The sequence below is a fragment of the Tupaia chinensis genome, unplaced genomic scaffold (genome assembly GCF_000334495.1).
Source record: "Tupaia chinensis unplaced genomic scaffold, TupChi_1.0 Scaffold145407_1, whole genome shotgun sequence".
In the NCBI taxonomy this organism is placed as follows: Eukaryota; Metazoa; Chordata; class Mammalia; order Scandentia; family Tupaiidae; genus Tupaia; species Tupaia belangeri.
This window is the reverse complement of record NW_006205268.1, coordinates 1,148,355-1,158,787: the sequence shown is the minus strand read 5'-3', so window position 1 is coordinate 1,158,787 and position 10,433 is coordinate 1,148,355.

Sequence of the window (10,433 nt, the reverse complement as noted above, 5' to 3'; positions counted from 1 at the left end):
TGCCCTATAGCATAGTCTCTCTCTGTAAAACAAAACAACAAAACAAAACAAAAAAACCCTTGTCCTCCTGAATCCTTAGTTTCTTCATCAGTTAATTTGGATAACAGTTTACTTATCTTTACTTATGTTAGTTGTGAGGTTCAGTAAATGGATAAATAGGGAAGAAATTTCCGTAATAGTTTAGTTCAATCAAAACATGCTATTTCTGTAACTTCCCATTCGATAGCCATAAGAAATATTGTTTGTATCTACTGACAAATCTCCATAGGCATACATAGGATAGACTCATTTCCTTAGTCCCATGCACAAAATTCACAATGACTAGCAGGTGATACCAATAATGACAGATTTGTCATCAAATTAAGACATTTTATCCAAACTGTAGGTTACAGAGGATGGATGGTGCAAATTTTACCACAAAAGTATTAGCAAACAGGAAGTCAAGAACTATTTAGTTCTTTTTTTTTTTTTAATGGTTTTTTGACAAGGGTGTGTGTACTCGCTGGAGAGAAACAGAGAGAGGGAAAGTCGGAATCACCCCCTAACAAAGGATGGCCATACTTCAATTCCTTCTTCTAACACTCTCCTTCCGGAATTATGGGCACAAATACATACACACACAGTGTGATTTGCTAGCTACCAGGTCTGGGATTCGAACTGCAGTCAGACATGAGGGAATCCAGTGCCTTAATCACCTTGCCATCTACTGGCACATATTTTAGTTAATTCTATTTTTTGTTTTAGGTTACAGAATTTTTATCTTACTGGTAAAACTCAACATATATTTTAACATTATATAATTATTGTTCATTAATAAGAGAAAGGTCATCTAAATGTACATATACATGTAAAATCTACTTCATTAATGGAGTAATAGCATAAGCCTTATGAATTGGGACACATAATGTAGAACTGTGTAAACCAAATTTTCAATAGTTTTTAATTGATCAAGGGCATAGATTACCTTTACTAAGAATCTATCTCCAGCTCTAATATAATAAAAATGGAAGGCTACACATACAAAAACATTAAACTTAATAGTACAATAATCACATTGCAGTATTTTATAAAACCTATGTATTTTATGTCTCCACTCGCCTCTAAAAAGCAGAAAATATATATATTAAAAATAAATATTTATATTTATTACTTTCAGCTTAATGGGGCTTAAAAATAAATAAAATACAGCCAATAATAATCATTGCAATGTCCTCTTCTCTCTGTTCTTTAGGAACACAGCAAATCAGAAAATAAGGCTTTCACCACCCTAATCTGTACTCAAATACAATGGTTTATCAGAAAATAGAGGATTGCTTACCTAAAACAGCATAAACCCAAGCTGGTTAACTCAATATAGCATGGCAGGAAGACCATTATCTAAGTGGGAGGCAGCCTGAATATATTGTGGACCTGTAAAATGTCATTCATAAAAATTGACTCAAGATTTATAGCTGTAGGTAATAATTCAGTGTCAATGAAACCAGGACACATGCCTCGGCAGCAGAAATTAACCCACATGAATATGATTGTGTTACCTTGCTCGGTCAGAGACTTATCCCTGATAATGAAAATATCACTTCACATTTGACAAAATTCAAAACTTGTTCCTTTATTTATAAATAGTGTTAAAATATAAATGATACCAAAACCTAGGCTTCTGTTGACTGCATTTAAACTTGTATTCATTTAATGCAGAATAGTAAATAAAAGTTATCATACAAAACAACAAACCGGAAAGCTAGAAAGTGCATTGAAAAGTTCACTTGTAGAGAGAGAAATCTAATCAGATAATACATATAAATATGAATGATGAGAGTTTTATCATGTTGATTTCATATAATAGAATTATGAAGAAAATATGTTGTGTCTGAAAGTAATCTAAATTTATATTTCTGTTATATTACATTAACTACAGAAAACAAACAGAAAGATCGAAATTCACAGTATCACAGATTTGCACTTCAGAAGGTAAAACTTTGTTATCCAGTCTGATTGAATTATTTCATTTGTAATGCAAAAACAGAGGTGATCCTAAGCAATAGAGCTTATCAAGAGCTTATCAAGGTAAATAAACTGGGCCTGGTGGCAGTGGTACATGCAGCAGGGCACCTCAGTGATGCTATGATACTACAGCCAAATGAGAGGTCTCATGGTTTGGATCCTGGGTCAATCTGAACATTCCAGGCAGCCTGGCAGGCTGAAAGGCTGGAGGACAAGTGTTGGGGTGGGGATTGAGGTTCATGACATGGTGAGATCTGGTCAAGAGAAACTCTCTTTCTTACTCTCTTTTTTCACTCTCTCTCTGCCTTTCTCCCTATTCAATCTCTTTCTCTTAGAATAAAAAAAAAAAAAAAAAAACTTTAAATGTGTATAAATAAATTAGATTAATGAGAGGTAAATTCATACTGAAATATTATCCTTAAGGGGAATGGGCATAAATAAATCTCACTGCAAGTCGTTCAAATAGCATATATCATTTTGAAATATGATATTCTTCAAAACATTAAATGCAGTCAGTTAAGAAAAGTTTTCTTCCTCTTTTTTCTCCTAGTGTCAGTATTTGAAAACAAAGCAAAACAAAATTCATACACTTAATTAAGGATTTATCTATTTCTGCAGGATTCTAATTTCCCAGTTGGCTTTACATCTTGTGAAACTAGGAAGAACAATTGCATTAACATCCTGGGCATCTAACATCACATCGCATCAAATATATATATTCAAAGTGTCCCAGATAGACAGGGCTGTCGAACAAGAAAAAGACATAAGGAAGAAATGTTTCCTTTTCAGTTGTGAAAAATTGTATGTATAAAATCCTGTCGAGTTCTGTGTCTGTATTTGACAGAGAAAATGTACTGTGTGTCAAGTCGTTTTTCTGGCTCTATCACTGATAATGATCATATGTACATGGCAAAGCTTAATACTTCAAAATAGTTGAAAAGCCCTGTAGTCGAAGCTGCATCCCCCGTATTCCAGCTGCGTATACATAAACACTGTCTCAGAACCAATTGTGAACATAATTTCCGTATATGCAAGGTAGTAAAAGAGCTGAAACAAGTCATACTGCCTATGAAATCTTGCCACCTTGGTATTTCTAATTAGTAAATACAAAATGTAATAAGCTGGCTGACTGGAAAGACTTTTTTATTAAGTGAACATTTCATTTCCTAGTGCTTACTTCTCATTTCGTTATGAAGAATATCATTCTTCTAAAGGGCACAAAGGAGTAAAGAAAAATGTTTTCTGGTTGACATGAGACATTTAATACAATAGAAATGTCTAATTGGTGTCACACAAGGTTAGATGACTTTGTCCCCACACTCAGGGACTCTTGGGAAATGAAAGGTCAACATGCGATGTCTCCAAGCCTACCAAGACAGAACTGTATTTTTGTCAGAACACACAAAGAAAAAGTCATTTCTTGCTATAAAAATAATCAAACAAAAAAAGTGGCACCCATTAACATGGCAATGTTTTTCGTGAATTGTCAATATTTTATTATTCTGTATTAAAATGGCACTTCACCCAGTGGGCCATTGACTGGAAGATAGAATTTGTGCTTCTGGGTGTGTGTGTGTGTGTGTGTGTGTGAGAGAGAGAGTGAAATAAAAGTTAGTTTTCTATTAAAAATTGCAATTGCATTTTGGAGTCAATTTATATAAAATGGACTGACATCTGCATATCTCAAGCATCTTCCATGTAAAATGAATTATTTCTTTGGAGAGTTACAGAGAGCTGTCTTAGGCAAAAATATTATGTCATTGGGAAAGTCATGACGTATTTTTTTCTATGCAAAAATGTATCATGAGTTTGCTGATGCCCAATACTTTTACTTATTAGTCCAAATCCTCCCAAGTTCTGAAAGTCCATAACTCTCCTTTCTATCTTACTATTCTGTCATTAATAATCCCTTGCTAAGAGTCTTTAGAACACTCTCATCTTTCCAGGGTACTTAACAGGGGGCTAAGTTATTAAAAAGTCTTCTTCACTTTAGCAAAACAACTTTGTCTTTTGACCTGCCCTCAAGGGTTCTTTGTAGGAAGTTCTAATATGATAAAGAAATTCCAAAAATGTCTTCATACAATAAATGCAAATTATCATAATGGTATAATGTGCCAGCTGGATGTTCATTTCATAATACACTTATATACTCTAATTATGAAACATGAGTATGTTATGTAGAATACTCATCTCAGTGGCTTCACGGTATTTGGCAATCAACCTTTTTTAATACAAAAAAGTATAAAAGTTTAACAAAAAGCCCTGTTGTCAAATTCTCTTTGGTTACCAAATGTATATCCTAAACTTGTATTTCAGATAGAGATTGATTTTTATCATTTTTTAAAAAAAATACATAAAATTAGGCTTTGTAGCTTTACTACAATTCATTCAGCTACTAGTTGTTGGCTTAATTTAGTATTTACTATTTATACTTAAAAGCAATGTTTCTATTGGATCTCTCAAGACATTTAAATGAGGTGCTTATGTAGTCATTTACTTTAAATCACACATTAATTAAAAAATACCTCTTGGATATACAGTACCAACATGAAGTTCCAGATAATCATGTATCATCATTAATGACTGGTGAGAGTTTAATTTGTGTTCATGTACTGAAAATAAGATAGAATATTTACATGTGGAAACAACATCTAGCATTCTTTGAAGCAGTATTTCATACACTAGGAGAGAGTTTATGAGAATCAGAGAAGTAGAGGAATGACACGGAAACAGACTGGAGGCCATTTGTGTCATAAAACAACTGAATTTGATTTCCATATAGAAATAAAAGGAGGGAAGTAGAAAACTTGGGAAAGGTTTTAAATAACTACATCTAGCAATAAAAGTAGGTAAAGATGTTGAACGGGATTTGGTATCAGATCTATCTTGAACTTTTAAGAAGTCTGCATGTAGGGCTTGAATTTAAGAAATTGTTGCAGGAACCAGCAGTTAGCGTAATGGCTATGTCGCTGGACTCCCATGTAGTCGACCGTGATTCAAATCCCGGACCCAGTGACTTAAACTCATGCAGGGCATGTGTGCGTGTGTGCCCAAGATCCCGAGAGGAGAATGGAGGAAAAGGGATTTCAGCATGGCCATAACCTCTTGGAGGGGGGTCATTTCTTGCTTTCAGTCTCTCTGTCTCTCTCTGTTTGACTGGCGAGCACACGCGCCCTATAGCAAAAACCTCTCTGCTCTACCCCCCAACCCCCAAAAAAGAAAGAAATTCTTGCATATGGGATCTTCCAATAAAATCGATTAAGAGTAAGAAGTTACAAATTCTTAGAATGATATCTTGAGCCCACTAATATTAAACAGGCATGCCAGAATGGTAGTTAAAAAAAAAAAAAAAAAGATGAAAGAAAATAAAACAAAAAAAACAGGGTTTAGAAAGGGATATAAACCAAGATGACAGGAAATAACTTTTAAAAAGGAGGATTTTCAAATAGCATTGAGTAGTTATTGCATCCCATTCTCAATGAGTTAACATTTGATTTAGAACAGTAAAACTGACCTTGATGAAGAGTGCTACAGGGTGGTTAAATAACATCACAACAATTAATGCTAGAAGATGCTTAAATCGAATGTTGGTTAAAAACACAACAAAATTAAACAAAACATGTCATCTAATTTAAAGCACATGGGAACAGCGGATGGTCTAATGGTCACATCACTGGACTCTCATGTAGTCGACTGCAGTTCTAGTTCTGCACCTGGTGGCTTAAATTCATGCTGGCTACACGTGTGTGTATACACAAAATCCCAAGAGGAGAATGGAGGAGAAGGGATTACAATATGGCCATCTCCCCCAGGGAGTGATTCTTGCTTTCTGTCTCTCTATGTCTCTCTGGTGAGTGCACACACTCTATAGCAAATCTCTTTCTAAAAAATAATAATAAAAATGGGAACCAGCAGTTAGCATAATGGCTATGTCATTGGACTCCCACGTAGTCGACTGCGGTTCGCGTCCTGGACCCGGTGGCTTAAAACTCACGCCGGGCACATGTGCGTGCGTGCTCAGGATCCCGAGAGGAGAATGGAGGAGAAGGGATTGCAGTATGGCCAGCCCCCCTGAGGGATGATTTCTCGCTTTCTGTCTGTCTCTCTCTGTCTGTCTGGCGAGCGCACGCGCCCTATAGCGAAAATCTCTGCAAATAATAATAATAATAATGATAATAATAATAATAATAATAAATAAATAAATACGATGAAATTCACAGAGAAGTTAATTCACAGAGATCCCTCCTTTAAGAAGTTAGACTAAAAAGTAATTAAAAATATAGAGCTTTGGAAAATCAGAGCGGTCCATGTGGTAGGAATAAATCCTAGGATTTGAGTCACACCCTCATATAGTCCCCTTTCTCTAGAGCACGGGCTTTTTAGTCAATCCAGAAGGCTCTGGTCTTTGGAGACCAGAGAGGGACATTCTCTTGCTGGCTTTGAGGAAGTAACTGCTTTATTATGAGACCAACTCATGGGAAACCACATGGACAAGAACTAACAGGACATCCAGGAGCTGAAGACGACACCCAGTTGTCATCCAGCAAGAACACGATGGCCTCATTCCTATGGCCATAAGGAACTTAAATCTGCTGGAAAGCACAAGCTTAGTAAGGACCTACAGTTCCAGAGAAAAACAAGGCCCCATGTCTCCTTCAAAACACAACCTGTGATTCCTGAGCAGAGGACCTACAAATGTGCTCACAAGCTCCTGACTCATGGAAAATGGGACATAATAAGTATTTGTTGTTTGAAGCAACTAAGTTTGTGGTAAACTTTTGTACCACCATAGCAAAATACTGTGTGGACAGTAATATTGTCTGTGCTTTTGCCTTAGACAGCAGAGCTCAATAACTAGAGAGATAGATCATGCCCCAGGAATTAAACCCCAGTACTGACAATATTTAGTGTGTTCCTTAAGTTCTCTGTATTTGAGTGGCTTTTTGGACAAAGGATCTCATATACTTATTTCATAGGGTTGTTGTGGAGAAGTTAATTCAGGTTAAAAGCTTTAAGCACAGTAAATGGTAGTTATGCTTACAAGTGTTTGGTTTCCAGAGGTTTTGTTTGGTTGCTTTATTTTGCTTTAAAGAAAAATAATTGAGCTAATCTGTAAACTGAAGAGAAGGAACAGGTAAAACTAATGATTCATAAGGAAGAGAGTGTTAGAGAACAGAACCCTAAAGGAAATCCAGAGAACATGCAGGATAAAGAATGAGGTAAATAAATGCAAGTACAAAAACATAATCTAGATTTAATTCATCTTGAAAAGTTAAAGTGTAATTCAACTGATTTTATTGAACAGAATTCATAAGTCTCCAGTAGGTGTTCCAAAAACAGATAACAGGAAACAGATGGCCAGTATGAAGACAATATTATTTATTTAAAATAAAGAGTGAGAGACACTATACAGATACATTGAAATATTTTTAAAATGTGTTTGGATTATGTAAAATTTAAATTTATACCATAATTATATGTTACTTATATTCTATATACATTCATATGTGTATATGTGTCACATATATATATATATATATGTATATTTATTCAACTATCTCATTTTAACACATAAACAAAGGTATTAAATTGAATTTACTCTGGAGAATTTTTATATTTACTAAGTGTCTTATAAACAAATTGTCTGAGGCTATTTGAATGATTTTTTTTTTTTTTTACTTAAGCACACTCATGCTTTATACATATTTAAAAGAATTTTCTTTCAGCCTACTCTTTTTTTTTTTTTTCTTTATTCTAGGAAAGGTTTTTTGCTATAGGGCGCATGCGCTCACCAGAAAGAGACAGAGAGACAGGAAGCAAGAAATCACCTCCCCCCTGGCTATGCCGCAATCCCTTCTCCTCCATTCTCCTCTTGGGATCTTGGGCAAGCAATGCACACACACCCAGCATGAGTTTACACCACCAGGTCAGGGACTCAAACCACAGTCAACTACGTGGGAGTCCAGTGACATAGCCATTTCTCCAACTGCTGGTCTCTTTCAGCCTTCTTTATGTTATCAAACTTAATTTCTGTAGCTTCATGGTATATCTTTAATGACATTTTCTGAAAATACTGGTTTACAAACTCTTCTGAATTTCCTACCTAGAAAACATCCTTTGCAGCCAGCTCTGTGGTGCAGTGATAAAGTGCTGTTCAAGAAAGGCTGGCTCTCACATGGTGGCAATGGTTTGAATCCTTAGCCCACTCGGCCCGAAACAAATGTGTAGTTCAAGTCCTTGACCCAGCATCTTGAAAAACATGCCAGGCACATGTGGTGTGCATGCATGTCCAAAAATCCCCAAAGGAGAAATGGTGGAAAAGAGACTACAACATGACCATCCTCCAGGGGGAATGCTTTCTCACTTTTTCTCCCTCCTCTCTTATTCTATCTCTCTCTCTAATGTGAAAAAGTACACTCTAGCAAGTTAAAAAAAAAAAAAGTAAAGAAAAGAACTGTTTAACTTCTCATAATAAGAAATTGTAATGTCTGTATAGAAAACATACAAGGGATCTTTTCATACAAAGAATAGTCAGGCAAAATATAGACTAGGTACTAGTGGGTGTCATAATGGTTAAGGTGCTAAACTCCTACGTAGTTGACTGCAGGTTAAGTCTTAGACCCGGTAGCTTGAAACTCACACCAGGTGTGTGCATGCATGCCCAGAATCCTGAGAGAAGAATGGAGGAGAAGGGATTACAGTGTGTGGACATCCACTTTGCAAAATATTGGATTTTATTTTCTACTAGAAAGATAAATACATATGTTTTAGAACTACCAGTACAAACATAGAAGAAATGCTGTTTGGATTTCTGATAAAGTTGTACTGAATATATGATAAAAGACAAGAAAAGACTTGGTTCTGATTATAAGTCCATAATAAAAAGGTACAACAAACATCTAAGAGAAGATGTTGGCTTACTATTATAACAGTCTCCACTTATGTTATACTCTGTGATTCCTTTGGGCTGAGTAGTAATGAAAGTGTATTTTCTGAATAGACAGGATAAAGATTCTAATCAATTTCAAGAAGGCTAGCTATTTTAGAAAGAATTGTTTTTAGTCACATAGACCTTACTTTTCATTATAGCAAAAGTTTTTGAAAATATATTGTCACTATACGGCAATCATACTTCTCCACAGAACCAAGAACTAAAAATCCTGGATTCTTCATGCAGTCTTAGTGCTTTCACCCCTACATGTTTTTATTCTACAGATATAGAGGATTGGTGAGTATACAATCAGGAATTGGAGTGAGTTTCGTAGTTCAAGCTACTCTAAGGGAATGTCATAGTTGAGTGGCTTAAACAGTGAACATTTATTTCCCATGGTTCTGGAGAATGGAAGTCCAAGATCAAGGTGCCAGTATGGTCCAGATTTCAGTGATGCCCCTTCTCCTGGTTATGTCCTCACACAGCCTTTCCTTGGTGTGTGAAGCATTAAGAAAGAGTGGTACTGGGGCCTATCTTATTTATTTATTTATTTATTTATTTCAATTTGCTATAAAGGGTGCATATGCCCACCAGAGAAACAGATGGGGGGTAGTGATAATCACCCACAAGGGACTGTCCATGCCACAATCCTTTCTCCTTCATTCTTATCTCAGGACATTGGACATGCCCGCATATGTACTCATGTTATTTTTCTAGCCGCGGGGTATGGGATTCAAACTGCACAGTTGGCCATGTGGGATCTAGCTGCCTTAATCACTGTACCACTTGGCTGACCTGTTTTGTCTTTTTATATGGCATTAATCTCATCATGAGTGCTTTATCCATATGACCTAATCCAACTTTCATTGCCTCTTAGAGGTACCAACATCAGATAAAATCACACTGGTGATTAGGCTCCCAACATATGAACTTTGGGGGGGCACATAAATATTCAACTGATAGCAGAGAGGGATGAGGAGAGTTGTTCTCGTTATAGCATCATAGATTGGTCAGAAATGCTCTATAACTCTCAAAAACTGATAATTGAGGAACTCAATTAATACACAATTTCTCTCTAAAACCTATAGGAGCACATATCTTGATTAAATCTCACAGGACTTAGCAAAATTTATTTTTCTTTTTGAGTCTTCAAAAAACTAGGTACAGCAGCTGGCACAATGGTTAGACTGGACTCCCATGAAGTGATTGGTCAGAAATGCTCTATAACTCTCAAAAACTGATAATTGAGGAACTCAATTAATACACAATTTCTCTCTAAAACCTATAGGAGCACATATCTTGATTAAATCTCACAGGACTTAGCAAAATTTATTTTTCTTTTTGAGTCTTCAAAAAACTAGGTACAGCAGCTGGCACAATGGTTAGACTGGACTCCCATGAAGTTGACTATGGTTTGAGTTCTGGACTTGGCAGCTTGAAACTCACGTTGGGCACATGGTGAATGTGCCCAAAATTCCAAGAGGAGAATGGAGGAGAAGGG